This window comes from Delphinapterus leucas, chromosome 17 (assembly GCF_059928025.1).
Source record: "Delphinapterus leucas isolate spDelLeu-1000000601 "Yukka" chromosome 17, BTC_Dleu_Yukka2, whole genome shotgun sequence".
Lineage (NCBI taxonomy): Eukaryota > Metazoa > Chordata > Mammalia > Artiodactyla > Monodontidae > Delphinapterus > Delphinapterus leucas.
In genome coordinates this window covers 15,325,726-15,338,100 of record NC_143145.1, presented here as the reverse complement: position 1 = coordinate 15,338,100, position 12,375 = coordinate 15,325,726, and positions in this window count along the sequence as shown.

Here is a 12,375-nt window from a genome sequence, read left to right as displayed (position 1 = left end):
GGGCCCCTAATTTAATATGACTGGTGTCCTTCACAGAAAACAGCCCTGTGAAGACAAAGAGACAGAGGTAGAAGGCCATGTGAAGTTGGAGGAAGAGATTGGAGTGATGCACCTACAAGCCAAGGAATGCCAGCAACCACCAGGAACTAGGAGAGAGGCAGGGAACAGTATGCTCAGAACCAACCAGCCCTGCCAACCTCCTGATCCTGGACCTCTAGCCTCTAGAACTATGAGAGAAAATTTTTCTATTGTTTTAAGCCACCTAATTTACGGCACTTGTTACAGCAGTCACAAGAAGCTAATACACTCACAAGCCCTGAGAAAATAAAAATTAGCCCAGAATAAGAAAGTAAAAATTTGTCTGGCTGTTCATCAGACTAGACACAAATAAGATAGATAGGACAGATAATGGCTATAGATCCAGATAAGACACAGATAAAATAATAAGGTAACAGGGGCTGCCCTCGTGGCGCACTGGTTGAGAGTCCGCCTGCCGATGCAGGGGACACGGGTTCGTGCCCCGATCCGGGAAGATCCCACATGCCGCGGAGCGGCTGGGCCCATGAGCCATGGCCGCTGAGCCTGCGCATCCGGAGCCTGTGCTCTGCAACAGGAGAGGCCACAGCAGTGAGAGGCCCGCATACCACACACACACACACACACACACAAAATAATAATAATAAGGTAACAGACAGATGAAGTCTGTTGATGAAATCAACTGCTGAGTGCTAGGAGACAATATTTCTGCCCAGAACAGGATACTGCTGAGATAATCCCCAAAGTGTCATAACATCCCCTTTCTTTGTGACTGCTACTTTCTTACACTGAGAGACTCTGGGCTCTAAAATCACACACTATCAGAAACTTGGTTGTTTGAAGTTATATCAGCAAGAATGAAATGCCTCACCCTTGCCTGGAGAATCTAAGTTACTTTGACACAGAGAAACAGACTCCATTTCCAGCCCAAGTACAGTGTCCAATAAGGCTTTTCTAGACTCAGCTGTCCATACCTACCCTCTCTTTGTAGTGAAAGAGTCTGCATCCACTTTGCATCCAGAGCTGATGTTGATCCTACATCCGCAGATCTGGTTTGCTTTGAGCTTATTCAAACTGTTTCTTTTAAAGTTGACCCTTGAACAACACCAGGGCTAAGGATGCCAACTCCACACCATCAAAATTCTGTGCAAAACTTTACAGTCAGCCCTCCATTTTCACGATTCCACATCCATGGATTCAACCAACCATGGATCTTGTAGTATGGTGTGCATTTATGGGAAAAACCCCACAAATCAGTGGACCCGTGAAGTTCAAACCCATGTTGTTCAAGGGTCAACTGTAAATTTTACCTACACTCCACACTTGCCCCAATCATATAATATCTCTATCCTTCCTTTGTTTGGTGAGACACCCCATGGGTCCTCTGGTGTGTGACCTCCTTCATCCCAATGGGTCAATAACACTGACTCTATTGGGCAATAAGTTTGAATTTAAGACCTGCCACTCACTAGCAGCTTGAGCAAATTACTTAAATTTTCTAACCCTCATGATCTGTGAAAGGGGGATGATAGTCCCCAACTCACTGGGTGCTTGTAAAGATTAAAGAAGACCATCCACACACAGCATTTTACATGGGCTCTAATACATCATACGTGTTCCATGATATTCGTTGTTATTATTATCGTGTCACTGTTGTTGTTAACATCAGGACAAGCCAGCAGGAACTGCCTATGCCCTCCTTTATCCTCTCTTCTTCTCCCCCTTCAGTTCCATGGCCCATGGTCAGACATTTGCCCCACTTTCCACATGGAAGACAAGCCCCGACCCCTTAGGTCTGCCTGAAAGGGGCCCAGCAGAATTTCTCAAAGTGAGATCCATGAATCACCTCCATCAGCATTGACTGACAGAACTTGTCAAAACTGCAGATTTCTAGGGCACTGCATCAGGTCGTCAGGCCCAGGAAGAAAGTAAGTAGAAAGGGGGCCTCAGGCATGAGGCTGGAAGACACTCTGAGACTGAACCACCAGGCTAGTTGGCAGGTGGCACTCAAGCCCACCTTTGTGCATTCATGCACTCAGACAATTTGAAACAAGTGCAGACTGAGCACAGCGCCATGCAAGGCTCAGGTACACGGGGAGGTCACAACCCACGGGCTGTTGTCCTTGCGGGGTTTGTGGCCCCGTGGCGAGCAGAGAGATGTGAGCAGTTAAAATGCAGGGTGCTGAGTGCAGAGTGCAAGGAGGAGCAACACGCAGGGACTGTGGGGGACAGAGGAGGCACCCAGCTCACTGGAGGTCGTGAGGAAGTGGCATCCTAGCAGAGTCCTGAAAGAAGGATGCTCTAGGAGTTACCCAGACGGAGGAGAGAGCATCCCCAACAGAGGGAACAATATTTGCAAAAGGCCAGGGACTTTGGATGGGGGATCAAGAAGTGCTGGAGGGAGAGGAAGTGAGCAACACAGATGCCAAATAATCGGGGCCGGATAGCAAAGGGGCTTGCAGACCAGGATATATAAAGATTGGAGGCTTTAATCTGTAGAGGAGCTTACATTGGGGGTGGGGTGATGTGATCTGATTTGCATTTTCAAAAGATCACGCTGGATCCTGCGTAGACAATGAATGGAGGGGAGCAAAGGTGGACGTTTTAGACTAGGCTAATGTGTGGCAGAGGAGAGAGACAGCAGGCTGCATGAAGGTAACAGCAGAACAGCAGTGGGATGGAAGAGAGTGGATGGATTTCAGAGGCCTGCGGAAGTGCCCACCAACAGGACTTAATTCCTGAGGGGATGTGTGTGAATGGTGTTTGGGTGGGGCAGTGCTAGGAGCAAGGGCATGAAGCCTGTGTTCAGAAAGGGAGTGTCTGCTGTCAACATAGTGCTGGGAAGGGTCCGTCGTTCTGCTGGCCTTAGTGCAACACCCCCCAACCATGCCTTGTACCACCTACCTCCAACCCCCATGTTTCTTTCTACCTGGACAACTGAAGTCTTAGCAATTACTATGCTGTGTTGTAATAATCCATTGTGTGTCTGCCACCTCCAGTTGGGCTGTGGATTTCTCCTTCTCTTGGGACTGGGTCTGGGGGAAGCACTGATACAGTAATCACTTAGTGTGGTCTTCAGACCACTGGAATTAGAGTCACTTAGGGGATACCATTGAACATGCAAATTCTGGAGCCCAACTCCAGACTTCCAGAATCAGAATCTCTTGGAGGAGGACCCAGGAGTCTGCCTTTTAACCAGCTCCTCAAGTGCATCAAATGTCCACTGAGGTTTAAGAACCTGTGGACTGTAAAGTTAAGAGAGTATCCAGGAAAGAGGACAAGCTCTACAGTCAGACAGTCTGAGACCAAATTCAGGTCTTCATTGAACCTCAATGTTCTCATCTCTAAAATGGAACACTGAGAATTCGCTGGCTGCCTAGTGGTTAGGACACCTTGCTTTTACTGCCGAGGGCCCAGGTTCAATCTCTGGTTGGGGAACTAAGATCCCACAAGCCACGTGGCATGGCAAAATAAAATATAAAATGAAATGAAATGAAATGAAATGAAATAAAATAAAATAAAATAAAATCCTGTGCTCACTCCTCAGGGATGAATTAGAGAGTGTCCATAACACACAAAATATAGGGTGAGACAAAGGCATCCGCTTGGTGAACACTGGTTGAATAAACTTGCAAAAGATGCATGCAACCGGCAAGCACTTGAACATTTTTTTGCTACTTTATAATCACTGAACGTCCACTTGACATTAACAGCAGTAACTTGCTAATGGCAAAAAGCAATGGAGCATTTGTCCTCAGGAACCTAGGACTCCACGGCCCTGTTACAATGAAATTGTGCTAAACCGAAGACCACAAGAACATTTCCTTGTCCCCATAAGGAGACTCATCTAAGTTAGGTTGCAGTTACAGCAGAGGGAAATACACCCATTATTTTGTAACAACTTTAGATGGAGTATAAGCTATAAAACTATTGAATCACTATGTTGTACACCTGAAACTAGTATTGTACAGCCACTATCCTTCAATTGAAAATAATTAATTAATTAAGAGGAAGTTTTTTCTCTTCTAAATGCTGCTCAGACGGAAGAGTGCTTCCATATTATTCCTTACCTAACTCTCTTCTTCCCATTTGGCCTCTTTGGCAAATCATCCCTCCATTTTTCCAGAATTAAAATGATCTCATCTTAGAATGCTGATGTGCTACTTCTTGGTGGAAAGTGAGTATAGGGGAGGAAATGGGCTTGGGAGTCCATGGAGGCCTGGCTGAATGCCTCTGAGCTTCAGTGATAATCTCTGTAAAGTGAAACAGCAGTTCCTGCATTATGGGGCTATGGTGAGGATTCAGTTTATCTTGCAAAACCCTCAGAACAGTGGTCGCTCCTGAGTTAACATTTAGGTTGGCTGTGCTCCAATGTCTCCAGGAGCAGATACTTGGCTGGTACCCGACCCTCTCTACATTTTAGTCCTATTCACCCTTTAACTCCATTCACTGAGGTCGATCTCTTTCACCTGGGCCCAGTGTTTCCTTGTTCAATTTATAAGCAAACCAACTCCAGAAAGAGAAGAGAAAACTAATCCTCAGTAGAGTGTGGTTAACAGAAAGTAGCTTTTCCTTTGACCTCTTCTCAAAGGATCTGTAGTTTCATAAGCTCTGAGCCTAAGATTCATCTAAATGCTGCCTAACACACCCCATGGGTCAACCAGATCGAGACCTCAATAGGACGCTTTTAAAAATAAGAAACTGGGCTTATTGACGGTACAGCAGATGACGGCAGAAATAGACGGAAGTCCTGATACTCACGTTTTCACTCCTCACCTCTGCCTGTGGCTCATGGCAACGTGTCTTTGTGGTCCAGGCGTCAGCAAAACGGCTGTGGCTAGTGGCAGAAGGCACTTTAGCGGCTCCAGGTGGACTGGTGCTGGTATATTGAGTGTCTCCAATTAAAATCAGAGCCCCCAGGTTGTCTGAAGTTGTTATCTCAACAGAATAACAGTAGGCCAGCTATAGCTGCTCTGCCTCTTCTCCCTGCTTGTCCCCTTAGAATCACCTGGGGAGCTTTGAAAATCCTAATGTCCAGGCCACACTCCAGACCAATTACTTTAAACCTTCCTGGGGTAGGACCCAGCATTACTGCAGATTCAGATTCAAGAGGTCTGCGGCAGGGTCTGAGATTCTGCATTTCTAACAAACTCCCTGGTGATGCCCACACGGCTGGTCTGAGGACCAGAATTTGGGTAGCAAAGTCTTAGACTGTCTTTCCACCCATCCCTCCTGTCCATCAAAATTAGTGCTTGATGCTCACTGGTCTATTTCCCCCAAGGTTGTAACATCAGAAATAAAGTCTTTTTCCTGGTCAGTTTATTTACTTCTGGGACGTGTTCAGAGGAAAGAGAACTCATTATTATTGATTCACTTGCATTATCTTGTTTAAGGAGAAGATACTTAGAAAAATGGGAATTTAAAATGTTCTTGCAGTCAGATCTTTCTGATCATTTCAATACTGGTCATCCTCACACTTCTTGTCAGAGGGCTTTCAGTTTTGAACAGGCTCACACCACTTCTCTTTTCCTCCAACTCCCAGTTCTAACAATATTCTTTAACGGCCTCACTTTGACTGTGAGGCAGAATGGTGCAGTGAGCCTGAACTTGGAATTGGGAAACCCAAGAACTTGGGCAGGTAACATGTGTTCTCCTTTCTCTTCTGAAGAAGGACCCTGTTGTGATTATAATAGCTGCCGTCGTGTGCTGAGCATTCGACGTACACCGAAGTATCTTCCTCAATCTTCACTCACAGCCCATCTACCAATGAAAATCTTGGGGCCCAGAGCGAGGCTAGGAAACCAGCTCACGGTCACAGGGCTGGTGAGCGATAGAACTTGAAGTTACAGCTGTGACTGGCTCTTCCACTGCCTCAGTGCTACCTGCCTGAGAGGCTTGTGAGGTGACAAATGGAGTCACAGTTGAGAGAACTTTATAAGTGGAGATGTTTCATCATGTTTTAAAAGCTGAGATTTATAGCCTTAAAACCTGGCTTCAAGTCCTGGCTCTGCCATTCATTTACTGTACAGATTTAGACAAGTTACTTAATCTCTCTGAGTTTCTTTCTTTGTCCATAAAATGACTCCAATATTGACCGCTGCCTTGTCTTCCTCTCAGGGTGAGGGTGAAAATAACAATAATAACAGCAACAGCGACAAAGCTAACATCTCTATGACGCTTAATATGCCTCAGGCACTGTTGGAAGTGTTTTTCAGAAATGTGACAATGTATGTGAACGTAATTTTAAAATCAGGAGTTTCTTCATTAACTTGAAGTTTTTCTGGTCAAACTGATATGTCACAGGTGTTGCTGGGCAGCTCTGTTTTTTTTCCAGGGGATGTATTCAAGTAGGCAAATCTTCAAGTGAAAACTCAGGTTCGACCCCAGTGATAGCCTCTCCAGACAGCAGCAAGGACTCCAGAGAGAGGATGTGGGGAACAGTGTAAGTAGAAACTCAGGGTGTTTATTCCTCCACTCAATAAGGTATCACGGAGGCCCACTCCCTCCTCAATGCTTGGGCTTACAGACCTGAAACTTTGCCTATGATAATATCAGGGCAAAACATGGCAGAATCCACCACCAGTTGTCTAGTTTGTTTTGTCTCCCTTCCTGAGAACAGAGAGAAGGACCCAAGTCCCAGGATGCATTGCTTCACTGTCCTGATTCTCCCCAGGGATGCATCAAAAATACCTCCCCTCCTGCTCCGCCAGCCACTCCAGCTCCCTTTTCTCATTCCACTTCCAATACCCAACATTTCTATCCTGCCTCACAGTACCTGAGAATCACAGAGAAGTGTCTCTTCCATTCCCTGGACATGGAAATCTGGCCCTAGTGTGTGTCATTATCTTTCTGGAAAAACCAATCTGGGAGGTGGGCAAAAACAGCCTTTCCTTATTAGGGAATCCCCAGTTTGCACATCCCCACCTCACGCAAATTCTTTCCCTCCACAGTCTCTCCTCACCTTCAATCATTTGTGTTCCACCTTCATGTTTTTGTCATACTTGTATTCCAGCCGTGTTATTATTTACTCAATAGCTTTCTTTAAATCTAGTCACTTTTTAACTTAAGTTCATTTTAAAAGGAAACTTTATATGACTACCATGAATGGAAAACTGATATCGGGAAGATCTCTCCCTGTTGCTGTAATTCTTGCAACAACTGATGGTCGCTCAAAATGATGATTATGAAAATGGAGCAATTTTATCAGATTCTAACTAGATAGTGTTGCTTGCTGAAGCTTGCTTTCTCTAGATATAACTGGAAAGGCTGAAATAAAATTGAAAAGGGAATTGTTCCCTCACTCTGAGTTGATGCTGTTTCATGCCTTGCCTGTAGATGACCTTAAATCTTCATGAGTAGAACCAGGTGTGCACATCCTATACCTTGGAAACACTAATTTAAGGGCTGGAAGTCCTTCTACTCCTCAGAGGGATTGGCCACAAGTGCTGGAGGACCCTCAGAGATCAGCCCCCCAACGCTGTCCGTCTCCCCGTGCCAAATTCCCACCTCCACCCTTTGCTCAGAATGTGAGAGATCTTTCCAACAACTCTATCATCGATTGTTGCCAACTTTGTGGTCTAAGAGGTCACAAGACAACAGCAGTTATTCCACCATCCTCAGGTTAAATGACCCAAGAAAAAGGTGATTACTATCGAATGGCATGGCCCCACTTTTGTGCACATACATGTTCCCCATCTTGGATTCAGTCTGTTGGGGTTCTCTGCACTCTTCCAGACTGCTGTTGCAATAAGAGTGAGGCGCGTTCCCTTCTCTAGAAGGTCTGGGGTGATGAGATTCTGACAACTCTGGTCTGGGTCTTCTGGACGTGCTCTCTTGCTGCCTCTGAACACATTTTCCTCACCATTGAAGTAGTAAGACACCGAGCGCTTAGGTGTGGTTTTGACACAGGGGAAGGACCATGGTGTCTCCTCAGCCTACCGTCTCTTGTGTCCACTGCTTGGAATACATGTAACCTGGATAAAAGGCAGCCTCCATGCGCCCCGGCCAGGGCATCATAGGACTTGGAGCAAAAGTCTCAGTGTAATGAAAGCTTGTGCTGTCTGGCCTCATCCTTTATGCATATGTTTTCTTGTGGTCACGACTCAGGAATCTGGGATCATGGATCTTTGCCAAATATCATCCTCCCACCTGGCAATACCAATATATAGTGAGAGAAAATCTCCAGAAAGCAATGCACAAAATGTTACTTGTGTGGATTTCTCTGAATGGCAGGGGATTTTAGTTTTTACATTGAAATGAAGTATTTTATAAATATTTCTATTCCTTGAGTAGTTTCAATTTTCCCTTTCACTGATCTGTATTTTCTAATTTTAGTGTCATAACTTTACAAGATAATTTGTATTAAAAAAAATTTTTTTAACTGTCACTCCAGCCATAAAGTGATGTACTAGCAAGTATAGGACCAGTCATGCCTTGAAAAATAAAAATATATTCCTGGTCCAAAAATGTCAAACTCTGGTGAAACTCTGAAATTTTAATTCCACTTTTATTGTTTCATTTTGTACATTATTATCGTATAGGTTAGGGTAGGTCCATTTAAAAAATCCCATCTTAACTTTTCAAATCTAATTTTTGTTTGTTGGTTTATCTTGGAATCTTTTTTCCATATAAGACCTAGTAATAGCCTACAGAATTGAGTGTTCCAGTAAACATACTTTTGGAAAAATTGATCTGGTCCATTCTTCCTTTCCCGTTTTTCAGCCAATGGAACTAAGTCCCAGGGAGATGTAGGGGTTCATTCAGAGATTCTCATAACCATTAAGAAATCAAGCCGGAACTTGAATTGAGATCCTCTTTTATAAGGCCAGAGTTTCATTGTGTGGGTTTTGCACACTCAGCTCCAGGGCACACCGGGCACATTGTCACCTCTGTGAATGACACCGCCTGGATTTGTGCAAGGCACACCTGCTTGGCTGGACAGCACTCACTTCGCATCATTATCACTAAGTGGGAAGCCCTTTTACAATTTGGCTGAGGCCATGATAAGAATCTGGATTGAACAGACAAGTGAAGTATTTTCTGTTATTTGTTGAAGGCAGTGAAATAATCTCATAGCTAATGGATTAAACTAACGTAACTTTCAGAAGGTGCTGAGAAAGGAGAACCAGCAGTGTACGCTCCCACAAACTGTGGAATTTTCCGGGTAGGATGCTGGACGACTGACTGAGGTGTAGTTTAGAGAATCAGAATATTTCTCTCTCCCTCACTTCCTTCCTCCTTAAAAAAGGCACAAAGTACCAGAGATGTGTGCAAAGAATTGTCCTTGGGCTTCCCTGGTGGCGCAGTGGGTGGGAGTCCGCCTGCCGTTGCAGGGGACACGGGTTCGTGCCCCGGTCCGGGAAGATCCCACATGCCGCGGAGTGGCTGGGCCCGTGAGCCATGGCCGCTGAGCCTGCGCGTCCGGAGCCTGTGCTCCGCAACGGAAGAAGCCACAACAGTGAGAGGCCCGCGTACAGCAAAAAAAAAAAAGAATTGTCCTCTGAGACAGGCCTCATGGGACCTATTGTCACAGCCATTGCTCTTGGGCAGGGACATTCAACCTGCTAAGGAATCCCACTTTCAAGACCGATTTTACTGCATTTACTTTTGTCTTCCCTGCTATACTAACTTGGCCACACCCCCAAACGGCAATCAGAATGTCAAGTATAATATCATATTTTCTTTACTTCTTTCATTTCATCCTTCCCTATGGCAAAATGGCTGCAGCACCCCGGGCATGGGTCCCCTTCTTTGTCCCACCATGTCAGCCGAGGCATGGGGAGGTCTCTCTTTGCTTCTCTGAACTGGGAAGCCAGCCTTGATTTCTCTTCCCCGCCATGTCTGAGCCTTGAGCAGGTCCTGCAGCATCCAACTCTGCCGTTCCCTCAGATCCTTCCACCGCTCACAGCCCAGGCCAGCGCCGGCCGCTGCCGCCCCGACCTCAGCTACTGTCGCCTCCGTCTCCTAGCTGGTCTCCCTGCTCCCAGCCGGCACGCCTCTGACTCTCCGTTCTTTCCACCTAGCTGCCGACTTCCCTCCTCCCTTTCCATCTTTTAGCCTTCAGTACCTAAGCCAATACTTCTCTCTACCCCCTTGCCCTTTGTTTTCAAAAATCCTACCATAATGTATAAGTATTTATCTGTGATTGTGTGTTTAATCCTGTAACTGCTTGAATCAGGAAGAGCACTTGCCTTGATTGCTGCCCTAGCCCAGCGCTCAGCACCATTCCCTGCTCCGGTTTCACTTACTCACTCTAGGACCGTGAGCGACTTATTTAGCCTCTCTTTTTAAGGATAAAATGGGGTTACTGAGCCCTACTTTTCAGGTTATTTTGAGAGTTAAGCGAGATCATTTGCTAAGTGTCTAGCATAATGTTTGGCCCATTATTGGTATTTAATGCCAGTTCCCTTGCCTTTCTCTCTGGCGGGGGCAGGGTGTATTACCCAAGACCCTTGGTTGTAGGTGACAGAAACCGAATTTGAGCTGAAACACAAAAGGGGAGTGATTAGCTGGTGTTTATAAACCACTGGAGAAATAGAGCAAAAGCTGAAACCAGGGACTCAAATGCCCTCAGCTGCCCACCTCTCTCTCTCTCTCATTCTCTCCCTCTGTGTGTGTGTGTGTGTGTGTGTGTGTGTGTGTACCTTATCTCTGCTTCTCCCTGTCTATCACTTTCATTCTCTCAACTGCCAGCCTTTTGGAAGCAGGAAACTTGTCTCTGCAGCACAAGACCCCCCCCATCACAGCTCTACTGCCAGAGAGAAAAGGTGCTTCTTTCTCTGAGTTCCAGTTAGAGAAATGCCAGGGAAGGACTCTGATTGTCCTGACTTGAGTCATGTGCATGTTCCCTGGACTATCGCCAGCGTTTAGAGAGATGGAGACATACACTCTTATTCAGACTACGACAGGCTAGGGGACAATACCCCCCAAAGGAGGGGGATAGATTGCCAAGGAGGAGCGGAAGAGTTCCAGGCAGACAGAACAATGGATGTCCACCACGGGAAACACTATAGAATACAAAGCAGTGTATGTCACGACATAGTGACCATTACAACTGCCTCTCTAAGCTATTTATGTGTCTTTCTCCCTGGTTAAATTCTGGCATCCTGGAAACAGAGATGATAACTTAATTATGATTATTTCCCCTGCACCTAGCACAGTCAGGTGTACACGAGGCAATGAAGAAGTGTTTGTTGCCTGGATAAATGAATGAGCAGTGTAAGCACCAAAGCTTTCTTTCATCTCTGGCCATGTTTCTCACCTGCAAACTGCTTCTGTGATCCTAGTCTGGGGAAACAGTTACATAATGGCCCTCAAAGCGTCTTCAGGAAATCTGGTTCCTCTCTTATTAGCTATTTACATCTTAGAATGGTCTTGCTGAGACTTGCCCACTCTCCTTTGCCCTGCTTGGCTCCTTCCGTGAGTTTCCATGTTCCTATTTATAAATCTCACTTGAGCCCAGTTCTTTGGGCCCAATTTCTCCTCCCTCCCTCCCTTCCTCCTAGGGGCAGAATGCTTTGGTTAACCTGAAATGGTTTTCAGAGGAGGTACAGCTGTTCATACCAATGTGTGTGGCTCCATCCAGCTCCCTGTCAAGAGGCAGCAGCCTTTCTTGATTGCCCGTTTAGCCCCTGCCTCAAGGACAGAAGAGTCACTGAGCAGCTTCCCCATTTCATGCGTGGAAAAGTCAAGAGGCTGTGAGAGGAAGTAAATGGGCCAGAGTCCCAGAGTTCCAGATGAACTCATTTCTGGGCTTTGCAAGTCCTAAGGCCTAGCCACGGCAAAGCCTGGGACACCTGTCCTCAACCCCTAGAGATGTAGCCAGCCACCACGGGCTGAGCACCCAGGCCCTGTGTGGGGTGCTGGGACACTGTGATGATTCAGACTAATTCCTGCCCTTGCAAAACACACGTCCACAGCAGGCAGCAGAGAAGAAAACCCATTACTACAATGGACTGTGACGTACCAAGGTCTCAGGCCATGAGTTGCACAACATGGAAGAGATTAGAATGCTGTAAATGGCTTTTGCACTTGGAAAGACCTTGGTTTGACTCAAGGAAATCCTCCAGGGCTCATTTACCAAGTACCAGCTCATAGAAACAACTAAAGAAAAATCCTTTAAAGTTATTTATTTACAGTCATAGCAATTTTAAATCTAGAGGAATCTTGGTGGTAATCTTGTCCCAAACCCGAGTTCACAAGGGAACAAACCAGATCTACAAGTATACAATGAAATCATTGCCGTGGTGTGCAAATTGCTCCCAAGGAGGTCATCTTAATAATGGATATCATTTTCTGTTGGGAAAAGGAGAGAAATCAAACATTTTTGCATGAGGCCCT